The sequence below is a fragment of the Mus musculus genome, chromosome 1 (assembly GCF_000001635.26).
Source record: "Mus musculus strain C57BL/6J chromosome 1, GRCm38.p6 C57BL/6J".
Classification (NCBI taxonomy): Eukaryota; Metazoa; Chordata; class Mammalia; order Rodentia; family Muridae; genus Mus; species Mus musculus.
In genome coordinates this window covers 20,898,836-20,923,637 of record NC_000067.6, presented here as the reverse complement: position 1 = coordinate 20,923,637, position 24,802 = coordinate 20,898,836, and the positions used below count along the sequence as shown (strand labels likewise).

Genomic DNA, 24,802 nt, shown 5'->3' with positions numbered 1-24,802 from the left:
AAGAACGCCAACATAATACACATGTATGAAAATGCCATAATGAAACCTCCTACCGCATATAAATAATGCATGCTAACAAAAACGAAAGCAAAGCAGTTACTGAATTCTGCTACTAAGATTCCACGCAATCTCATAAAGCCTCTCCCAGATCAACAAAGAAGAAAATCAAGTAAACTCCATATTTGGGAAACTGAGATATCTTGGTATGAAAGACAGTTTAACTGTTAGCCACCAAGACACCCTCCAAAGCAATGGTGTTCCTTGATGCATTCCAAAAATTCCACACCACCGTACCACAAACTCGGACTTGCTGATTGCATGGCATGAAGCCAGTGAGGAAAAAAGTTCCAGCTGTCAGTATGGCTCTACTGCTAACCATGAGACTTGCTGTGAGCCACCATCCCTCCATGTCTCAGCATCCCAGTCCATATAAGCTCGGCTACAGTACATTTTAGAATTCACCCGGGCTATTTTGCTCATACTGAAATCATCAACAAACAGATTCTGTGACATTACCTCATGCCATTATGTGCAGGATGCACAGATGGCAAGAGGGTGGCCCTGCTGGTTGTTAGGCAAAGAACAGAAGAGCAAACACTCTCGATAGAGGTCAAAAGAAATGCTCCCAGAATCCCCAGGTCAGCCTTGCACATCACTGCATAACCACAGGGTCTGAGAAACAATGTCAGCTAACACAACAGCATGGGCTCAATTAGAACTGGAGCCTTGCCCCCCCCCAGCCCCCCAGGAAGCCTTGAAAACCGAGATAGAGCAAGTGCAGACTCGGATGCTTCAAGAACCTTCAGTCGTCTATCAAGCAAGAGACTGCTGGGCTCTTCCAGAGCTTTGTAACTTCTGCCAAGAATCATATCGTTGTTTATAATGTCATATTTTAAGGCTTAGTGTTACCAACCAAATACTATTATTAGCCGAGATAATTTTAACTTGGATTCACCAACAATCAGTGCACGTTTCCCTTATATTTGAGAAAACCCAACAAATAGTATCCTGACATCCAAAAATGGAAGACTAGACTGAATAAATTACAAGTCTATGCAATATTTATTACATCTCATTTCTGGAAATCCAGGAGGATTGTACGTCCCCGTTTCTTTTGCAGCATCCCTGCATTTTGAACAGTGAGTACAAGTACATCATGCAAGCCCAGAAGAGACTTGTTAGATAAGGGAAATGAAAGGCTTTACTACAAGGAAGAAATAAGAGTGTGTCCTATTTTTTGCAAACACAGAAGTGTAACACAGAAAACATACCTATGCATAGAATTAATGCAGCTTTGATATCAGCAAGTGCTGGGATTTCAGGAAATCTATTTTTCTTCTTAGGTAAATACAATCATTATGGGATGTCTCAACATTTACCTGTATAATTGGAAAACTAGGACTATTTCAATTTGGGAAACAAGAATGTTTGACATAAATATCTAAAGATTGGCAAGAATGAATACTAGCAATTGAAGTACCACCCTCCAAAAAGCACCTCGACATTTTAGTGGATATATACAGTTTGTCTGTGGGTTTTGAACTTGCCTGGTTAACATGCTAACGAGGCTGTTTGGAATAATCTGACCAAGCCTGGTTTGACAGAAACCAGCGGTAGGGAAAAAGAAGTGGTCTACTTATTACAGGACACTGGGGAGTCTTCTTAAGCGTTGTGTTGGATTTCTGGCTGGAGGAATGGGCATTAAGGTTTTGTTGTCTTTGTTTGAAGATGCTGTTTTAAAGTTGGTTTTATTTTATTTTGCCAATAAACCCGAGCTCTGTAACTTATACCTGGAATGTTCGGATTGGTGCAACCAGAAGCGTCTGATCTGCCATGCGGACTGGTCCTTTTCTTTTCAATTGCTTTTCATATTAAATATAAAAAAAAAATCTCATGCTCCACGCCCCAAGCTACATCTGTCTGATATTGACAGGGAGGCTTGTCATCTTCTAGGCCTTCTGAGCCTTCCTATATGACTCTGTATATAACGAGAGCGAGAGAGGAAAGGAAAGGCCCTCCATCGAGCGCTTTGTGCTTTCCTGCTTTGCTACCCACATCTCAGCTAACGTTACTTGAGCAGGTGCTCTCCTCAAAAGGCGTCACTGTACACACAGAATGCATCTACCTCACACGACACGCAGCCTCTGTGTCACGGGGAGGGAAAATTCAGAGGAGCTGGGAACAACTCAGTAGAGCGCACTGAACACTCTAAGGCCAATCAGCTAGCTGACTGGCTGAGTAAAGAGGCTCATCTGATCTTTCTAGACTGCTTGTTTGAGTCAGGGTAAGCCCTGCTGTCTGAAACACCTGCTAATTAAAGGCTGGGGACAAGGAGTCTCCATAGACTTCCCTCTCGAGCAAAGCTATTGGCTTCACTGGGTGTGGTTTGGCTGCAGTTATGCACCCCCTTGGCTTGTTCTAGCTTCACAGGCAGTCGGCTTCCATGGAGCCGCAAACCTGCCGGGACCTGGGTCATCCCAGGTGAACTGCCCGGAGCTGCTCATCTCCACGCTATCTGGGGAATGTCCTTGCCTTCTTAGAGTGGAATTGGAACACCACACAGATGCAAGCCTTCCTAGCAGCCGTATGCTTTACATTAACCCTTCTGCAGTTCATGGGCTACACACTTTCAAAGGGTCCCCAGATCTGGTCTATTTATTTGTTATAAATTCGAGCAAATCACGTGATTCTCAGTTTTTCTCTAGAAACTGTAGAGGAGACTTTAATTCAATTCTGAGTTACGGGAAGCTGTCTTCAGGCAATTTCGATGTCTCCCCCTCTTAGAATGTTCACCTAACAGTTTCACATGCTATGGCCAGATGCACACATAATTTCACTACTGTGGTAGAGAGAGCTTTGTCCCTCCAGCCCAGGTTCTTTGAGACTGTAACATGGTCTTATACCTCCTTTCTGATGGTTGTAACTAGCAGAGAAAAGGGACCCCAGGATTCATCAGTAGATAACAACTATTCAAAGACAAAATGAAAGACGACATCCTTTGCCTGCTTCAAAAGATACAGTCAATACATAGGTGACTCACACCTACAATCTCAGCATTTAGAAAGATGAGGCAGGAAGGCTGTCATACGTTCAAAACCAGCCTGGCCTATTTAGTGAATTCAAGACTAGCCTGGGTTATATGGCAAGACTTGGGCAGAGAGAGCTAAAAAACAATGGTGGCTGGCAAGACGGTTTAGTGGGTAAAGGCACTTGCTGCTGAGCTTAATGCCCTGAGTTCAATTCCTGGGGACTCACATGGTGACAGGATAGAACCAGCTCTCAAACTTGTCCCTTACTTTCGCAGTGGCTCCGTGACACACTCCTGCTCACACACATGCAGTGAATTTTTCGCAATGAAATCACAGTGTGTTTTACACAGTGAACAGTGTTTGCATCGGACATTGGAACCTGTATCTGGTTCATCTACATGGTAGATAGCTATAACCATCTTTAAATTGCTGACTGAATTTCAGACCACCAGCCTGCTTTTACTCTTTCATCTTCTGTCACTGGTAATTTTGTGTCCCAAGAGGGCCTAATAAAGATTCAGGGAATGGAGATCTAGGCTTGGAAAAGGCCAATAATGCCAGAGATGAGAGACAAGGGAAGAGTCGGGGACCTAATTTCTTATTCTTGTTGCGCAGGGAAAGCCAGAACAGCCTGTCCTGGTTGTCTGCACAAGCCACTCACTCCACACTGCCAATGTTACTGTACCCCACTGTGCCTGCAAAGATCTGCTTCCTGCTTCAACTCAGGCTCTGAAAGAATCTCTCTGTGACACTGAGGACAGCCTCAGACAGAACCAATCAAGTCCTGGCATTTCAGGTTGCCATAGCATAATATCACAAACCAAAGGGGTTTTTAAACAGCAAATATTTATTTCTCACAGCTGTGGAGGTTTGAAGGCCAAGAACAAGGTGCTAACAGGCTTATTGCCTGGTAAGTGTTCACCTCTGACATACAGACAGCTCTCTTGTAGCTGGGCCCCGGCAGGGCACAAAAGCCATGCAGCTTCCTTTTATTAGGTAATCAGTGTCTTTTATTAGGTTATCAATACCATTCAGGTCCTAACATCCTCAAAGTGGGATGAGGATTAGAACTTATGGATTTGGGGGGGAACACTTTAAATCTATAACACCATAATGTTAGTTATATGCTGACTTGCTTGTTTTCCTTGACTTGGAAGTGGTGAGCTTCGCCAAAATGTATAAGGAAGTTGTCCAAACATCTTTAATTAATTAACTTGAGCTTGCTATGCAAGCATGCTATCACAAAAATGTCTCTTCATTGTGGACACTATGCCCCTCCTTAGAAGTGGGAACAAAACACCCATGGAAGGAGTTACAGAGACAAAGTTTGGAGCTGAGATGAAAGGATGGACCATGTAGAGACTGCCATATCCAGGGATCCACCCCATAATCAGCATCCAAACGCTGACACCATTGAATACACTAGAAAGATTTTATCGAAAGGACCCAGATGTAGCTGTCTCTTGTGAGACTATGCCGGGGCCTAGCAAACACAGAAGTGGATGCTCACAGTCAGCTAATGGATGGATCACAGGGCTCCCAATGGAGGAGCTAGAGAAAGTACCCAAGGAGCTAAAGGGATCTGCAACCCTATAGGTGGAACAACATTATGAACTAACCAGTACCCCGGAGCTCTTGACTCTAGCTGCATATGTATCAAAAGATGGCCTAGTAGGCCATCACTGGAAAGAGAGGCCCATTGGACACACAAACTTTATATGCCCCAGTACAGGGGAACGCCAGGGCCAAAAAGGGGGAGTGGGTGGGTAGGGGAGTGGGGGTGGGTGGCTATGGGGGACTTTTGGTATAGCATTGGAAATGTAAATGAGCTAAATACCTAATAAAAAATGGAAAAGAAAAAAAAATGTCTCTTCATCATAGTTTGAGGCACTTGACTGAGACTAGGTGAGAGCCAGAGTACTGAAGCCTTAAAGCAAACGGACAATACTGCACAGATAGACCCTGCTCTCCCACCCCAAGAGTTCAACGACTTGAGTGTTTTGAACAGAGTCTGCCTGCCCGTTCCCACCCGAATTATAGTTTCTTTTCTTTTTGTTTTTCCATTTTCTTCTTTCTTCTTGTATGGTGTGCCATGGGAAGTCCTGACATGTTGTGAGACCATTATGGGTCCTAGCTTTTTAACCATGACTTCCCTTTATCTGCCTATCTGTCCTCGACAGCACCACAAACAAATGTCTGGCATACCTACTTTTGTTATTAGCATGGCTAACTTCTTACTTACAGACTTGAAGTCTAGACTGAAATCCATCACCAGGTTTGCTGGTGCAGGCTTACATTCCCAGCTACTTAGGAGCCAGAGGCAGAAGGAGCAGAAGCTCAAAGCTGGCTACACTCGTGTCGTCTCGAGGGCAGTCTGTGCACTTCAGTGAGATCCTGTCTCAAAACCAAAACTAAGACAGTGGGGACTATATAGGCTATAGAGATTTCTAGATATGAAAATTTAAACAAGTTTTAGCATATTAAAAAAACAAAACAAAACAAAACAACCTGTCCTTTCTGAGCCAGGTGGGTGGTGAGTTGGAGGCCAGTCTGGTCTATAGATTGAGTTCCTGGGCCAGCAGGACTACATAGAGAAATCCTGTCTCAAATAAACAAACAAACAAACAAACAAACCTCTCCTTTCTGACAAGATAAAGTATGTTCTGGGTAGGATGACCATAGTCATAAACCTGCTGCTGTTTAGTTTATGTCTACAGACCTGCATCCTGCGCCAGCAGCACCGATGGTGACAGTTTCCTGACTGTTCTTGGCCTGAATTCTATCTTATTTGATTGGCTAAAACTCAGCTAAAAAAAAAAAAAAAAAAAGTGGGGGGCGGGGGCTGGCGGCTCCAAAGCTTCTGGTAACTTCCAACTTTCCAACTGCCAATGAAAGCTCACATTCCTGACCTTGGCAGTCAAAGCATTTCCACGACCCAACCTTGGTTTACATCTGTGGGACTCATCCTTCTCTGAAGTCAGCAAAGAGAGTAAACAGAACAGCGCACCAGAGGCCATAGATTTCTGTCTCTGTGTCTATCTCTCTGTATCTGACTCTCTCTGTGACTATCTATTCCATCCTCCAGTGTGTGTGTGTGTGTGTGTGTGTGTGTGTGTGTGTGTGTGTAATGCAAGGTCCCCATCATATCCTAGGATAGCCTGTAGCTACTAAGTAAGACAAGTTGTTCTTGAATTTTGAACTCATGGCTGCCTTCCTACCATGGCATACTGGGCTCCAAGGGACATTCGGACATCATCTGCTGTACCCAATGCTCGGTGACTTTCTCTTACTTGAACTTCTGATTTTCCAAGTACTGCGACTGCAGGTGGGTGCCACCAATGTCCATGCACCTCATTTTAGAATTATTAAATAGTTCAAGTGTATAGACAATAAACAAGGGTTTGTCAAATCTTAGCGTGTTGTATTTACCTCAGATTTTAAATACATGCATGAGTGTATATGTGTGCACCTTTCTTCTAGTCACCAATCTCCCAGTAAGACGGATTCAGCAGGAACCTCTTTTCCTCCCCAGCAACAGTTGCTATGTACTGAATTGGTTGTTCATCGACCACTGTTTTCTCTTGAAGACATTACGAAATTATGGATAAGTATTAACATTAATGATATCAAAATGTTGCGAAATTACACATCCACAAATATTATATCCTGTAGTATATTTTAACCCTTATGTTATTCTCACTTGTTCTGCAGCCTCCTTCTGTCATTTAATATTGTTTATTTTTCCATTAATCATTTTATAATCTCTATTTGACTTATTTTCCCATATGACCACTTCTCATTGGCTAAGTATACCACAATTCCTTTGACCACCGTCTTGTGAATAAACGGTTTGTTTCTAGATTTTTATTTTGACAAACAAATCTGAGTGGTCACATCTTTTAAGTAGATGCTCAACTGGGGCTTCCTTTTTGGGGTCTTCGTCTAAGCCAATCTCTTTACTGGGTGTGACTTTCTCCATATTTGTGAATTTTATCCATCTCTGAAGGCACCTCTCTGACGCTAGCTCGCCATGTTCTCCAAAGCATGAAGCCAAAGCAACACCTCGAGCCTCAGCAAATAGCCTGCATTTCTTTTAGTTTGATGTCCCATTCAGACACAGTCTTGTTCTGTACTTATCTGGGTGTTTCTTCTACACCCACATGAGGCTGTGATTTCTTAGAGATAAATACTGTGTTACATGGGATTAAATTCTTTTTCCTCTCCAGTGAGAACCCAGAGTGTCTGCTGAATTCACTGGACTTTTACTCTTTCGCTCCTTTCTTAGTTAGGGTTTCTATTGCTGCAATGGAATACTAGGGCCAAAAAGCAATTCTGGGAGGAAAGGGTTTATTCATCTTACACTTTCCACATTGCCGTTCATCACCAAAGGCAGTGAGGACAGGAACTCAAACAGGGCAGGCTCCTGGAGGCAGGAGCTGATGCAGAGGCCATGGAGGGGTACCACTGTAAGGCTTGATCCTCCTGGCTTGCTCAGCCTGCTTTCTTATAACCCGGGACCCAGGACCACCAACCCAGAGATGGCACCACTCACAATGGGTCGGGGCCCTCTCACATTGATCACTAGTTGAGAAAATGCCTTACGGCTGGATCTCACAGGGGCAGTTGCTCAGCCGAGGCTCCTTTCTCCCTGATGATCCTAACTCCTGTCAAACTGACGAGCACACACACATATCCGCCCAGAATGGCTACTAAATCCTGCTTTCCCACTGATAGAGATCTATCAGAGTAAGAAGTTGCTACATTTGCATGGGATCATTTGACCCTGGGGTAAGACAACTGGCTCTATTCCCAGCATTGTCTGCTGAGAGAAACCAGAGGTACTGGAAGTTTTCTGGGCTCAATAACCAGGGAGAGATGATTGTGCACAGCGGGGTATGCACAAAGATGAAGAAAATACCCCTTTTCTTTCTTTACTGTGAAAGCACCTAGGTTGGAAAGCATGCACCAAGAATCTTGTCCAGTGATAGGGATGTGGATCTGTGTAAAGCATATACTTAGTGTGCACAAAGCCTCAGGTTCAATCCCCTGTATAAGAAATAAAAAGAGGCCTGCCGAGAGAGGCATTGCAGACGTGGCTAATGTGTCACGTGTGTGTCAGGAGGTGGCAGAGAGGAGAAAGTCTACATTATATTCACTGTTCTGATGTAGGAACGTCCGAATGATTAGTAACCTAACATTCCCTGAAAAAAAAGCAAGCCTGAGATGACAAACAATCCCATTCCAGGCAGGTCTGAATGGGCGCCCAAGATGGAGAGCAAGCTGGAGACTAGAAGAACCCACCTTGGACCTTTAGCCCACCTTCAGCCTCAGTTGGGAGTAAACTGGGACAACTCTCACAAGCAGCCACTCAGGCAGCCAGTGAGGAGCAAGCCCCAGACGACCATCAGACTCACTCCACGGGTCCCAGACAGAAAAATAGCCTGAAATGACCATCTGTCTGGTCACATAGGTTTGAGGGAGCAGATCATTCATGCCCAAGATGACCCCTGCCTGGTGCCCTAATGTACGACCAAGGCATAACACTCCTGAGACTGCTCCTGAGAGATCCCACACATTTTGAGTATTGCAGGTGAGCTAGCCCCAAGGATATGAGCATGGGAGAGCTGGCCCTACCACTCATCTCTGGTGTGATAGCATGGATGAAGGAGAGATCTCCTCCACCTTTACCCATCACCATCTGTGGCGGGCGGGAGACCTGACCCTGGGGTCATGAGAGCAAGAGAACTGGCTTGGCCCCTCACCAGTGCTAGCACTTGGGAGAGCAGGCCCTGTGCCTCACCTGGGCAGCACAATAGAGCTGACCCTGGTGGCAGGGGTACAGGCTAGCCATCCCCAAAGGCACGAATGTGGAAGAGCTGGCTCCACCATTGTCTTCTGTTCGGTAACGGGGGGGGTGGGGGGGGAAGCAATGCCCCTCATCCACTCCTCGCCACCTATGGCAGGCAGGAGAGCTGTTCCTGAGGTCATCTGAGCAGGTGAACTGTCCCAGCCCCTCACTTGCTGCAGCACCCAGGAGAGCAGGCCTGTACCTCACCTGGGCAGCAGGGTTGAGCTGGCTCTGGCTGTGGGGGTTGCTGGTGAGCCAGCCCTAAGGGCATAAGAGCGGGAGAGCCTACAGGCTAGCCAGCTTAGATACCTCTCATGCCCAGATCCACGGCTTTGAATTGGCCCCACCCCAACATCCACCCCATCAAGGAACTGCTGGAATCCATAAAGAGGCTGGTCCTACAGATTCAAACCTATGGGATCTCCATGACACAGGGCAGCAACAGGGTATCCAAGCGGAGTCCCAGTGAGCTTCCAGCAGTGATAAAGTAGCAGAAGCCAGAGGCCTTATACCAGACTCATCGTAATGAACATTTGCAAGCAAAGAAGTGTGGGCAAAAGGTAAAAGTGTGGGATATACTGTGACACACTATAGCTTCCACAGGAAATGTTTATGTCTCTGTTGTGAGGGAGGTTGAAAGGGTGGAGAGAAGAGGAGGGGATGGGGAGATGAATGGGATCGGGATGCAGGATGTGACATTCATAAAGAACCAATAAAAAGTAAAAGGAAGAAAGAAAGAAAGGAAGAAAGAAAAAGAGAGAGAGAGAAAGAAAGAAAGAAAGAAAGAAAGAAAGAAAGAAAGAAAGAGAGAGAGAGGAAGAGAAGGGAAGGAGGAAGGGAAGGGAAGGGGAAGGGAGGAAGGAAGGCATGAGAGGAAGAAAGGAAGGAACAGGTTGAAGGTGAGAGGAAGAGAGGAAAGAATTTTGTTTATAAACTAAAGGAAGTCAAACATTAGGTAGACTGGTTACCAAAAACTGGAGTAGGGACCATTTTCAAGGTTGGTGGAATATATTTTTCCAACTATGACCGTCATAGTGTGGAAAGGACACATGCTGAAAGAGCCTGTTTCTACCCCTCCCCATCCCTGCAGTGCAGTTTCAGAACCCCTGTCTAGAGAGCAGGATTGTGGGAGAGGCAAAGTCATTGGCCGCCCCTCGTGTGAACCTCCTCAGGGTCAGAATGTGGTGGCCCGGAAATCTTCCTGATTGCAGAGCAGAGATTCAAGCTGAGCCTACCATTTTCTTATCACATCTAGAAAAGTGATATCAAAACTGAGTTGTGGGAATCAGTTGAAGACTGCAAAGAAAGGGTGCCGGTCTCTTCCTAATTTCGTCATAAGTACAAAGTGTTGTCTTAAACAGTGGTAAGTTGATACCATTTACACTGGTCTCCTAAGTTCACCATAAAACACAACCAGGTCACAGAGTTTTCTAGGCGGCTCCTCGTTCCATGTCACATGATATATCAGGTAAAGAGTACCTGAAATAAGACTATCTGAGCTCCCTCCTTACTTAGATGGTGATAGAAGGTCAGACGAAGCTTTGCAAATCCCAAGGTTATGAGGGACTTACAATTCATACTGAAAATGAATGTTTTCTCAGCTCCCAGGAAGCCAAGCCTCCCCAGGCTCAATAACAACCTGAAAAACCAAGATAAAAAGAAAGAAACAAAGAAAAATCACACCTCTGGGGGTTTTTTTTTGTTTTGTTTTTTTTTTTTTTTTTTTTTTTTTTTTTGCTTCTAGGCTCCAGTTCAACTTTAGAAAGGGTCACAAGCATTTATCATTGCAGTCACCTGACCTGTGGTCTCAGGTGACATCTCATTAAAGCCAGTGCAGGTGCCACCTGAGCGCCTGGATTGTCTTTCTAACCAAGCTGAAAAGTGGCCAACCCCAGCTTCAACCTCAGCAACCTCCCAGTGACACTGCCTGAACGTTGTCTGCTCTTTGCCACAGCGCCCGCGCCCGCGCCCACGCCCACGGGCCCTGGAAGATTTAGTCTTAGATTAAGATCACCATGGCTGCCAGGAGATAAACAAGCCCTCTCAGGCCTTCCTCAGGCCTCCGCTTCTCGAGGAGCTACCCAGCCTCCCTCCTGATTTAAACCCAGCCTCCCTCCTGATTTAAAGCTGCTTGGCGCTCCACCAGGCACCACACTCTGCCCCGTTTCATTTCAGATTTACTCCTTGTAGCTTAATGTATTACTTTCCCTCTGTGTGTTCAAGTACACAAAATTTACCAGCTTAACCTCTTTGTCTTCATCCTGTCCTCCTCCTCATCTTTTCTTCCTCCTCCTCCTCCCCTTCTCCTCTCCCTCCCACTCCTCTCCTCTTCCTCCTCCTCTTCTGTCTTTTTCTCTCAACCTTGTTCCTTATTCTTCTTCCAGAGTCTCATTATTTAGCCCAGATGACCTCAAAACTCCCACACGGGCTGCTAAGCCCTGACATCACAGACATGCACCGCTGATTTCAGTGTCCCATCTCTTCCCTTCTCAGAATGTAGTTAAGCACACTCATTTGTCTAAACCACAACTCTTTCTCTCCTGCAAAACAAAGCCCATTATCTCCTGCTCAGGCCTCCCTCCTCTCTTCTCTCTGGCCCCTGGAAACTATTTTTTTGTTTTATGTACTGTTTTTGGGACTTCATATTCACGGACTCAAAATCTTTTTATAAGTGACATCTCTTTTTCTTTTTTTTTTCTTAGCACACTTTTTAATATATCTATGAAGTAAATCCTGGAAGATTAATTGCTAGGACTATATGCATTTAAACTACGATGACTGCAATTCTGTCTTCCAAAAATGATTGAGACAATTTATAATTCAACCAACAATATTTAAAAGTAGTTTGCTGGGAACATTAAGTCAAGGCAAAGGTACTTGACTCCAAACCGAATAACCTGAATTTAATCCTTAGCACATGGAGAGAACTGACCCCCACAAAGTGGGGCCTCTGCATGCTCCTCTCAGGACAAGTACACCCATATGTACACATACACGCTCCAGAGACAGAGATATGGACACACATACACAAATTAAAAGGAAAAAAAAAACCAGTTTTCTATATCCTTACCAAAGGAACATTTCAGCTTTTTATTGGGATTCAATGAATAGTATTACTTATAAGTGACATTTCACTTGGCACCACGTCCCCTGGTTTCAGCCATGTGTGTAGTATGTGTCAACACTTCTTTGAGGGTCAACATTGTGTGTGTACATCACGCTTTGTCTACATGTTTGTCTGTCAGTAGAGGAGTCATCCCACCCTTTTGGCTATTGAGAGTGAAGTTGCTGTGACTGTGGTGTATAAATATCTTCTCAGGACCGTGCTTCCAGTCCTTTGGTACACACATACCCTGAAGTGGGATTTCTGGATAATAGTAATTTCATTTTAAATATTTTGAGAACATTTAAAATGGAATTTTAAATATTCTCGCCACACCATCCTCAATGACAGCTGCAATTTTTGTTATCCACCAGAATGTTCCAATTTCTGCACAGCTTCAATACTGGCTTCTTTTCTGTTTTTCTCTCTTAAGAGTATTACTGTATTTGTATCAGTGCACCCCAACCCCTGCATGTGTGTCTGTGTATTTCATGCCTGTAATGTCTGTAGGGCATCAGATTCTTTGCATATTGGAGTTACAAATGTTTATGAGTGACCATGTGGATTCTAGGAATTGAACCTCAGTCCCCAGGAAGAGTAACCGGATACCACTGAGCCATCTTTCTAGCCCCATTTTCTTAGACAGCAGCCATCTGAATGGATAGGAAACTAATACATTGTGTGTTATGTTTATTGTCTGTTCTTCCTAGCCTCTGTGCTAGCCCAGACAGGTTCCCTCAGCAAAGGAATCCTGGTCTGGCGTATTTACCATCACACCCTTGCCTAGAACGGTCCATAGTACACAGTAAGTGCTCAGGGAATAGTCTCTGTATGAATGAATACACGGAAGCTTGGCCTGATAAAGCAAGCTTGTGAACCAGCCTGATCAGGAGGCTGAGGCAGAAAGACTACAAGTTCAAGGACTGCCTGGGCTGCATGGTGAGCTCAAGTCAAGCCTGGACAAGTTAGCAACTGTACCTCAAAAAGTAAGAAATCAGCTGGGGATAAGATGCTCATTGGTACTGCCCTACACAGACATACACAAGGCCTCCATTCAGTTCCCAGCACAAAAGCAAAACAAAACCAAGAATGACCTGAATGGGTAAGAGAAAGACACAATGTTCCTTTTCTGGTTTGAATGTCCAGTCTCAGCATTTCTGTGACCGTGGCATGCTGAGGTTTATACTTACGTACTACTTTATATAAGACATTTACATACTACTTTATTTAAGATATTTAGGGCTTTGGGGGAAATGTTTTCTCTCTTTAACACAAACTTGGTGAGTTTTTAATCTGTGCCATTATCTCCCTCATTATTGTTCGTGAATCTGAATCCATGGAATGGTTGTGGGGAACACACATGAAGCTGCCAGGAAAACCAGAGAGTCTGCGATTTGCAGAAAACTAGGCTGTCATGGAGTAAGGGTCTGCTGCCCACTTGATGTAACTGTAACATCTCTGCTGAGCTGTAACAAAGCTATTTCAAACTGAATGTTCTCCAAAGACAACCAAGCTTCTCCAACTAACCTGCTTCTATCCTATGCTCCTTATTTATTTATTTATTTATTTATTTATTTAGAGACAGAATCTCAAAGAACCGAGGGCAGCCTCAAAATTCCCATGCAGCTGACAAAGGTCTTAAACTCCCAATCCTCCTGCCTCCATCTCCCCGAGGCCTTCATCATCACACCCAGCTTTCCTGTGCTCCTACCAGAAATGGGAGATGCCTTTTCCCATCTTTGGAACCGAGTGCCCTCTCTCCACCTGCAAACAAATTATCATTAAGATCCACATACACCGAATATCCAGCCTATGCTAGGCAGTTGTAGGTCCATGGTATATATTAACTCTCCATTCCTTTTAACTAGATGACATAGAGTCTACCGAATTCTAGCTGTGACCTAGATAAGGGAACACGGTAAGCCTTTTGTCCAAAATCACTCAGTGAGGAGGTAGCGAAGGCAAGAGTCATCTGGCTTCCAAGTTTGGCCACTAGGCTGCCGAGCTATTTCGGACACACTTTCCGTTTCAACCTTATTTCCTGGAAAGCACTACAAAATGTCTAAGCCGGCTTCCTTCAGTTGATATGAGAAGATGATTCTTACAATGCAGACCTGTCTACACCCTTCATCTCTCTACGAATTTTGGCTAGTGCCGGTAACAAGAGTGGCTTCTACCGTAGATCTAAGACTGCTGACAGGTTAGGCTTAAGCAAAAGTCCTCATCGCACTTGATCTTCCTGCATTTTGATGTTTTATTTTCTTCTTTAAGTAGAACATGCTAGCAAAAATTTAATTGAAGGCTGCCCTAAACCAAATATATTATAGTTGGTACATTCATTAATATCAAGTAGGCCCATCTATTATCTATTATCATCTATTTTCTTCTTTGGAGGACGTATTGGTGTTAGAAGTAAAGTAGGCTGGAAGGCCGATGGCCCAAGCTCTGCTCCTGTCATATTAAATGAAGCATATACTTTAAAATCTCCTCTACAGTCCTGCTAGCCCCAACAGTGCCATCTCAAAACTGGGAGGATAAGAAAGGCTCAGCACCTGGCTGCAGGTGTCGAGACCACTAAGGGCTCGCAAACATCTCTTCTCACTTTCAAACTTATTCTATATCTAATCACCCACATGAGGCCAATTCGCCATCAGCTGGACATTCAAATGGGATGTGTTTTAGCCAGATGTCCTAGCTTGTCCCTGTAATCCTAGCCCAGATCAGGCTGAGGCAGGAGGACAGCAGCCTGAGCTCCAGAGTATGATCCTGTCTCAAGCAGAGCAAAGCAAAGCAAAACAAAACAAAGATTCAGTTTAAAACCCAAAGGGCGCACTATAAAGGCCCCAAGTTCCCTTTAGCAAACAAAGGAAACTGAACCCACAGAGCTGTTTGCAAGTCCAAACAGAAGCTAGGAGCAGCCAAGTACTCAATGTTACCAGAAAATTCAAGGTCAGCACTTGCAACTTCATTTCCATCAACCCAGCGCTGCCTTTCACAAAGGATTGTCCTATATTCTGAAAGGTTGTATTCATTCCTGGCTCGCTATTTAAGCCTCATGCATAGAATCTAGTTACTTCAGCGCTCCCAAATAGTGTTTGGTCTTTTCCCTTCTTCCTTTGGAAAACATCGGAAAAGACCCAGAAGATTAAAAAAAAAACAAAAAAACAAAAAAAACAAAAAACAAAAACCAATGAGCTCAAAGTGATTTCAGCTAAAGACTTTTAGATAAGCACTAACACAGAGAAATAAACTTTAAGAGAGGGGAACATCCTCTAAATCCTACCTGATTTTTAAAAAACAAACAAACAAGCAAACAAACAATCTAAAACACTTGGTCAAAGAAGTGCTCTCTGACCTATACAGGCTTTGAATCGTCCCTTCTCCATCCCCAACACACAACTGAGTCCTTCAAAAGGCATCTCTGTAGTTCCTGCAGCCAAATCAGACCATCTCCAAAGTGGATTTTGCTTTGCAGGGTGGGGGTGGGGGAGTGGCGGTGCTGTTAGTTAAAACAACCAAAGCAGCAACAAAAAAGCAAATCTCAGGCATCCCAGAGACGGCCCAGCATGCTCTGTCAGTCTTCCTAGGGACAGCCAGTCCTTGTGAGGTCAAACATGCAAGCCCCTACCTACACAGCACAGCTGGTCAGCTGGAAATTTTTTCTAGTAAGCAGGGACTCACCTAAAGCATTCTTCCTATTGCACAGTGAGTTCTGTGGGTTACATGAACTATTGCCGGGCACCCAGCAAACAGTTTCTGTCAAGGAAATCTCATTTTTTTTCTCTTTTTCCCCCTTTGATTTTTCCAACCAGGTTTTCTCTGAGTATCACTGGCTGACCTGGAACTCACCTTGTAGACCATGCTGGCCTTGAACTCAGAAATCTGTGTTAGGATTAAAAGCACATGCGGCCACCTCCCGGCTGTGTCCCATTTTCTTAACACTTTGCAATTTCTTGAAAATCCATGGAACAGTGCCAACTGTGAAAGACCTATTGTGAGCAGAAAGGGGGAATTCAACCCTCAGAGCCTCTAGGAAAGGTTAGCATTTGAAGTATTCTCTCTCTCTCTCTCTCTCTCTCTCTCTCTCTCTCTCTCTCTCTCTTTCGTTGGGGGAGTAGCGATACATGTGAGTTCCAGGACAACCAGGGTTACACAGAGGAAACTCCCCTCCCCAAAACAAAACAAAACAAAACAAACAAACAACAAAACCAAAAAGGAAACAAAACAACTATTAGCTGAGTCTGATTGTGCATACCTTTAATCCCAGCACTCTTGAGAGTTCCAGGACAGCTAGGACTACGTAGAGAAACCCTGTCTCAACATACAAACAAACGAATGTCTTTCCTGTCATCTGTATTCCAGAAAATGGTTTGGTTCCCTTGAGTAGTAAAATTCCCCCATCCTTTGTTCTCACTCTCAGAACCACTTCCCACATCTATGGGAAACCAAAGTCAGGGTTAGCAAATGGCACATAGGTTTCACTGTTCACATCTTCTGCTATTGCTTGGTAAGGGCTTCCTGGAGTAATGAGGGATGTCCCAGGTCTCTTCTGGACCTGGGAAGGAAAGGTAGTGTGATTGAAATGTCTGCCATAGGCTCTTATGGGAGGCCACCCTCAAGGGAAATGTGGCACAGAGCCGTGATGTCACACTTAAACCCACTCCACTGGCAAGAATGACTTCTTCTCCATTGTTTTTCCCATTGAACTTTTTTTTTTAACTGTTGAAATCACACCAATAATGAAAGCTATATAAAAGTAGTTTGGACAACCAATATTTAAAGGAAACACGAGTCAAAGCTGGGGAAGACATCTTAGTGGACACCGTTCTTGCTGAGCAAGCGCTAGGACCTAAGTTTGCATCCTCAGACCCACCTAAAATGTCAGGCCTAGTGGCGTGTACTGATAATCCCTCTGCTAGGAGGCTGAAACAAAAGGATCGCTACAGGGGAGCGGGGAGCTTGGGGTGGAGGGTGGGGTTGTTGGTGGCAGGGTACAAGGTAGGTGTCATCTGATCTAGCCAATCAATGGAATCTAGGTTCAAATGAGAGGCCTCTCCAAATCTGAACTGGTAAGTAAGCTGACACCTGATCTCAACTTCTGGCCTCTGCACGTGTAAATGGGGCACACTCACACACACACACACACACACGTGCACACCCACCTACACCACATGCACAGAGAAAAAAAGAACATGTGTGTTTCTTAGCAAGGACCGCGACTGAGGAACTAGTTGGCATATTCCATGAGGGACGTGGGTGGAATTTGTTCTCAGCCTCAAAAGCACCATGACAGAGTCTAGTCTTCCACAGTGAGGGTAGTAACAAGGCACCGGGCAGCCCTCCAGTAGTTAGTTATACACCCTCTGTGATGGGGACAGGAGAAGAAATAATGATTCAAGAATTGGCAAACGTTAGTGATCTCAATGACGAAAGGAGGCAGAGAGAATATGCTGCCTGATTGATGGAGAGAACAAGATTCTAGCTTCGGAGATCCGAGGCAGCCAAAATGTCTTGACCAATCAATAAATAGAATTTGCTTTCTGCTCTGTTCTGAAGCATGCGATGGACCAAGCAGATGCCTTGTGAGGGAAGAGTCATGGTTCTGTGTGAGTTTATCCACCCTCCTAGTCTTCTCTACGTCAGGTTTCAATGCTTAGGAGGGGCCTGCCAGGTCAGGTCTCTGGATGGGTAGAACTCCCCTCCCCGGATCTTCTTTGTTTTGTCAGCCATCTGGCTCCCAGGTGGGAAGACCTTTCTGGCATTGAAAGCAGTACACAGCAGGCAAGAGGCCCAAGGAAAGGCCAGAGAATGAAGGCAGCCATGTGACAGCAGACACACAATTAGCAGTGCTACAAACTGAAAAGATTCAGTGGGAAGCCTGACTGGCTTGCTCTGCCAAGAGAGAAAGGCAAAGAAAAATTTATTTGAAAAGAAACCTTTTCGTTCCCTTGGTAGCGGCAGTCAGTGGAAGTCACATTTCCTACTACGTCCGTCCCTTCTCAGTGTGGATTTCTCCAACATTTCAAACTATCACAGTAAGAGTCTGACTGCTTCATCAATGCTTCTTATTCAATAGAATCCATTAATATTTCAAGCTGGTCCTGGGGTTGACACCGGAGCCTCTCATAGACATTCTGTCTGCATGTGCTTACAGAGAGACCCAGTTAGCAGCAATGGTTGGGTAACTCAATTTCTGGAAACCAATATGGCGGCACGTGTAACAGGTTTGAGGGATTATAGGCATATGAAACAATGAAATAAAAAATGTTCTGTGAAGACTCCCTCCTAACCTTACCCTACGCTACTGATGGATTCAGGAAACCACTGATACCAATTCAGTCAGCACCAGAAACTCTTTAAATCGATCTTTACGGAACTCAGTTCCAGCCCTGGAAGTTTGCTCCTGGGACGATCCGGTCCTTTAGTGTGAGGCAATGGTGTCTGGAGGTGACTTTATGGTGTTTGGTAAGCAGGACAGGCTCTGGAGCTAGGCAGCATTAGTGTGGTGTCTCTGCCATTTCTAAGCTTGGTGACCTGAGCTACTCTGTTAAGCTTATAGACACAGATCATAACGGCACCCCATTAATAGGGCTGTTGTGAAGGTGAAAAAATTATAACAAGTCCTTATCTTTTAAATCACATTTGACAAGATTGACAAGTGATATTTGGGGTGTACTTCAAAATAATCTGGAAGTAAAGCACATAAAAAAAAAAAGAAAGAAAAAACAAACAAAAACCCTTGGCAGGCTGGGCTCCAAGTCATACACCTTTAAACCCAGCACTCAGGAAGCAGAGGCAGTTCTGTGAGTTCAAGGCCAGCCTGGTTTACATAGTGAGTTCCAGGACATCTAGAAACACCCTGTCTTAAACCCCCTTCCTCCAAAAAATAGAAGAAGGGAGAAAAGATGGAGGAGGAGGAAGAAGAGGGGAGAAGAAAGAAGAAGAAAAGGAAGGAAGGAAGGAAGGAAAGAAGGAAGGAAGGAAGGAAGAAAGGAAGGAAGAAAGGAAGGAAGGAAACAAACTTGGCTAAAGTTATCCAGATTGGGTGAGAACCTTAGAGAGAAGGTTGTCACCATTCTGTCACAAAATATTTATAATACAAATTTAAGAAAGAGAATGTAGTGCATCAAAACTGTTCAAATACAGCATACACGTGTGTTTAATAAATACTATCTGTTAGAGATCAGGGAGGATCTCAGAGCCTTTATTCACAATTACAGAGTCATCAGAAGTTGAGCCTGCCTCTGGGCACCAGCACGAAAGCACATGGGTGGGTGGGTGGGTGCACAGCAAACTTCACTGCCACTTGAGGCCACTCATGACGGCCTAAGCTTTCTGTTTGGAAGTTTGCTAACTCAACTGTATTCATTAAGTATTAATCATACTGTGTCCATACACAATCACAAAGAGCTATAGATTCACTGTCTTCAAACAGTTGTTACCCAAACCCAAAGCAAAGCATTTCTAAATGTCAATGACCTTATACAGCCCTTTGACACACAGGTCAGGTCTCTGGGTGGGTAGAACTTGCCTCCCCGAATCTTCTTTGTTTTGTCAGGCAACTGGCTCCCAGGTGGAAAGACCTTTCTAGCATTGAAAGCAGTACACAGCAGGCAAGAGATCCAAGGAAAGGCCAGAGAATGAAGGCAGGCATGTGACGGCAGACACACAATTACAGGCATATGAAATAATGGAATAAAAAATGTTTCGTGAAGTCTCCCTCCTAATCCTACCCTACGCTGCTGATGGATTCAGGAAACCACTGATATCAATTCAGTCGGCACCAGAAACTCCTTAACTTTTGGAATGTCTTAGATAAGGTGCTTAGCTGGACAGGAAGCCCTACCCTGTAGTAATTCTAGGTTGGATATTCAGGGAGCACTTAACTTAAAATTAAATCAGCATTTTAAAATGCCATGTCCCATCATTATGAAAGAATTTAAAGTACCAGCCCTGGTATAGACCGACTTGGGCTCTTTTGAAAACTGGGATGACTGCTCTCTCCTCTAGTTGCTACAGGAATTGAACAAATTAGAGAAAATCCAAAGAAAGTTACATTGCAGCAAGCCTAGAACAGAGCAGTCACTTAGTACTCGTTCCTGCGTTGTGCCTTCATACAGGAATGGTAATATTATTATCTTGTTTGGAATTCAGTTAGTACAGTGGTTCTCCAAGCATAGAGACATATCACATAATTACAGACAGTGTTTTCTATTTCATAAGTCAAGATTTTTATGGAGCTGCAATGTCTACACAGAGTCTATTAAGTGAATGACTATGGTATAGTCATGGGTCCCTATTTGTCCTCCTCTATGTAATTCCCTCTTCTGTACATGTCTTGTGACAGTGTGTTTCTTATACCAAAAGAAAAATTATACATAAAGTGTAAAGAGAAACACACGGCTCAATTCAAGTCTTTGAACCACTGTTATTATTATGATAATGTCAGTTGAAAAGCACTGTCAGCTTGCAAGTGTGTGTGAATGTGTGTGAATGCATGTGTGAATGTGTGTGTATGTGTGTGTGAATGTATGTGTGTATGTATATGTGTGTGCAAATAAATGTGTATGTGTGTGAATATATGTGTGTGTGAATGCATGTGTGAATGTGTGTATGGGTGTGTGAATTTTTGTATGTATGTAAATGTATGTGTGTATGTGTATGTGTGTGCGAATAAATGTGTGTGTATGTGTGAATGTATGTGTATGAAAGTACGTGTATGAATGTATGTTTGTGTGTGTGTGAATGTATGTGTGTGTGAAGGTGTGTGTGTGAATGTATGTGTGTGTGTATGAAATAAGACTGGAGCACCCTTAGCAAAAATTTGAGAGGTCTTTGCTTCTCTAAGAAGCTGAGGCATACTGTAAAATCTTTTTCTTACTGTTACCAACAGCCAGCAATTACTCCTTCTTCTTTTGTCTTCATTTATCTTTCTGCACATCAATCCTGACTTCCCAAAATCATACTCCTTGTTAATTGTGTGGTCCTCTTCAAAAACACATTGCATCCTGGTACGCATCGTCCTCCTCTCTGCATCACTAGAACCCAGGACTATGTATTCGTTTGTTTGTTTTGCTTTTGAGAAAGAACCTCCTGTAACCTTGAACTTGCTGTTTAGTAGGCAATGACCTTGGATTTCTGTTCCTCTTGAGACTGCCTCCATAGTGCTGGCATTACAGTGCCACTCCAGCCTTGAGCACTATATGTATTCTTAAATTTTGATTTTCTTTATTATTAGTGTGTATGTGCTTGTATGAATTCGGTGTGTGTAAGTGTGCACTTATGCATGCCACGATGCTCCTGAGGCAGTCAGAGGACAACTTCCAGTTGTTAGTTTTCTTTCTACTGGGGATCACACCTAGGTCTGTCTGATTTGCACAGCACTTTTACCTACCGAGCCATCTCACCAGGTCCCAAACAATAATTTTTAATGAATGGCTTCTTTTCCCTTTCCTTTCTCCTTACTCAACTGCAGAAGAGAATTTAGATCTGCAGCCTGGCTTTGTGAAGCCTCATGTGGCTGAGCACTAACTTGCAAACACATAGAGTAAGCATGCAGTGCATGGAGTATTATAGAGGACAGTGGAAACCAAGGCCTGCTGCAGGCCTGCAGCATGCACACCTCTCATGTCTGCCTCCTGTACTACCCCTGAAGCTGTCGCATCATCAAGAACAACCAGATCCTCTCTCCATCCAAATGCTACCTTTCTGGAGCTGTTTCTCCTGCGCTCGACTCTAAGCACAGAGATCACACTGAAGTCGCCTTTGCCTTAACAATGTGGCATGCAATCTTCTACCACAGACTCACAGCTCAACCCACGGTGCTTAAGTCTAATGTTTCCTTTTTTCATTCATGGAGGAAAACTGGAGTCCTTGCATCTTACAGACTCCTGGTGTGCGTGTATACATACATGCATGCACTGGGTAGTGTGTGTGTGTGTGTGTGTGTGTGTGTGTGTGTGTGTGTGTAAGAAGACAGACAGACAGACAGAGAAAGACACACAGAGAGAGGCATGTGCTTCTTAAATCACATTGTCCCTTACTATGTCTTGCTCACTGTTGGGTACCTATGAAGTGGTCAAAACCCCTGCAGATGAACTGAGACTTCTCGCCTGAAGCCACCCTTGCTGTCTGATGCCATTTATACCCCAACGGTACAGATTTCCCTTTTCTCCTGTTACCTCTGTGTAGGAGTGACTCTTCAGGTTCAGAGATGTAATACTTTTAATATCCCAGATGAAACAGAAAACCATCAGTGAGACTGGGCCTGGTGGCACAGACCTGTTATTACAGACACTTGAGAGGCTGAGGCAGGAGGATTGAAAGTTGGGGGTAAGGAGGGATATTATAACGAAAAGGGCAAGAAGGAGAGGAGGTCAAGGGTCCTGTGAATTAGGAGAGGTGGGGGTACAACCTGAGAAATGGCAATAGCATTTCCTGAATTAATCCACACCTCTTGTGCAGAGACCCGATGAACCAAACCTTCCTGAAAGGCCACCCAGCATCCACAGCCCTCTGGAATTTGCCTACGTGGCCTTTTAATACCATAGCCATTTCAGTATTAGCCCATACAGAAAAATGAATTCCCCTTTCGTGGCAACTCGAGAATACCGCTGTTGCTTTGCTTAAAGTGCAGAACTAGGAAAGCTAAGGTGGGATTTCTGCACTGAATTCATTTTGCAGAACACAAATTTGGCAATTTGTGTAGTCTTGCCTTCCATTGCTGATTTCACATTGCCCTCTACTTAGAGTTTCATTAATGCTATCTTGAACAAGTCCACGACAAACAAGAAGACAGCTTTCCCCGATAAAAGGCTTCATTCATTCCCTCACAAAACCACTGTCTGTAAGCAAAGTACATCTATGAATTTCCCTTCCCTCTGCAGTCTGAGGAAGCTCGGCCTTCTTCCAGTTTCTCTAGCTCCTCCTGCAGCCCTCGTGGATATTCTCTTGGACTAAAAAGAGTAGATTCTAATGGAGGGGCCAAGCATGCTTTAAGACATTGGTGAAAAGACATACTCTTTTATTTGTGGATACAGAATCTGTTTTCCTACTTGTTCCGTATTTAATCTTTGACAACATTAGCTGAGAAGGATAAATGTCACCACCTCTGCTGCCAGCTGTATCTCAAGAGCAACAACAAAAAGTCTCTTAAATCAGGAACCCTCACCCTGGGCTCCCTCGGCTTCACAAAGGCCTGGGGGGCAGGGATTGATTAAAATCAGGAATCAGCTTGCCTAGACTGGGAGCTACTTCATGGTTATTTAGGTTAGCTCTTCTTAAAATCGGAATTATTCTTATACCTGTTGTGTATTAAAATCATGATTATTACTAATTTATTCATTCAATGATTACCGCTCTAATACAGTATGGAGTCTTCTTCACATAGAAAAACAGAGTTAGTCTACATAGCTAAATCTTTATTGTCAACTTGACTGGATTTCAGAACTACTGCAGGGATAGATCTGCACCTCTGGACATGCCTATGACAGTGGTTCCAGGAGGTTTCACCTAAGTACCCAACCTGAAATGGATATACCCACCCCATGGGCTGCCATCCTAGAGCCAATTTTAAAAAAGGGGAGGGGGGAATGGAAAGCAAGCTGCTTGACTGCAGACTCGATGGGACCAGCTGCCTCATGCACCTGATACCAGGCTTCGTGATCAGGAAGGACTGGCTGGACCCTAAATTGTAAACCAATATAAACTCTTCCTTCCTTTTTATATTCCTAGTTGTGTGGAAGCTGCAAGAAAGATGAATATATGTATGCACACATGTATGTGTGCACATGTATGTGTATTTGTGTACATGTATGTATGTACACATGTGTGTGCACATGTATGTGCACATGTGTGGGTGCACATGTGTGTGTGTGCATATGCCTGAGTATGAACTTGCAGAAACCCAGAAGTCAATATGGAGCACTGTCCTCTATTTCTCCCCATCTTACTTTTGAACTAGGCTCTTTCACAGAATCTGAAACTCAATGTTTCGGCTAGCCTGGCTGCCCAGCAAGACCCCAGAGATCTGCAAGTCTCTACCGCCAACCCCAAGCACTGGGGTTAGAGATACACAGTGCGATGTCTGGCTTTGATGTGGGTTCTGGGGATCTGAACTCCTCAGGTCCTCATGCTTACTCGGCAAGCATGAGGCCCACTGAACAATCCCCGTGGCCCTCTTCCTTTTGTCAGCTATTTCATCACAGCATTGACGAGAGTCTGTTAGCCCCATAGATGTCCTGCAAGTTTACAATGCTCCCCTAGGCATAGAGAAAAGAACTAGCTTCCTTCATCTCAAAAGGCTTACCTCAACCTGATTGTCCAACTTGCTTAACTTGTTACAGAGAGCAGTTTCTTCATCTTTGGGAAGAGTAATTTTTAATGCAATGTGAGATAATACGACATTTAAATAAGCTATTGTAAACTTCCCAATAGGTAAATAACTACTGCCCCACTATTTACTGGCAGTCTTAGCTTTGTGCACAAACCATATAAGAAAGACAAAGAAGAAACTGTTCGGGGAGGGTGTGGGGAAGGAGAAGGGGACCAGAAAGAAGGGGAGAGATAGGAAAGGGAGGGCAGGGACCCCCAAAAAGTATTTTCTCCACTTGACTCTGAGGGACAGTGTTGTTACAAAGTTACCTCTAAGCTGTAGCCTCTAGAGAAGCAGCGATTATTTCTGCTCATTGTTTGATCCACAGTGTTTACTCTAGACCCTGGCACTTGGCAGGCCCTTTAAATTTGATGAACGAGTGAGTGAATGAATAAGTTTTCCTGTGGTCCCCAGACTACTGGGAAATCCATCAACAATCTCACTTCAGG

The 24,802-nt window shown here is 44.1% G+C and overlaps 1 protein-coding gene and 1 non-coding gene across 4 annotated transcripts in view; one reads left to right on the top strand and one right to left on the bottom strand.

The window, feature by feature from the left end:
- Paqr8 (progestin and adipoQ receptor family member VIII) overlaps positions 1-24,802 on the bottom strand; it is a 49,103-nt gene that overhangs the window by 16,013 nt on the left and 8,288 nt on the right. Inside the window, exon 1 of one of the 3 annotated variants that reach the window (NM_001355122.1) lies at positions 5,749-5,798. The exons of the other annotated variants lie outside the window; for them this stretch is intronic. The gene's annotated coding sequence lies outside the window, so the exon portion shown is untranslated. Of the gene's footprint in view, positions 1-5,748; positions 5,799-24,802 lie in introns of those variants that run through there. 3 annotated transcript variants of the gene reach the window in all.
- On the top strand, positions 8,098-8,228 carry Gm24171. The gene has a single exon (XR_003949288.1). It is a non-coding gene; the product is annotated as a small nucleolar RNA SNORA17 (small nucleolar RNA).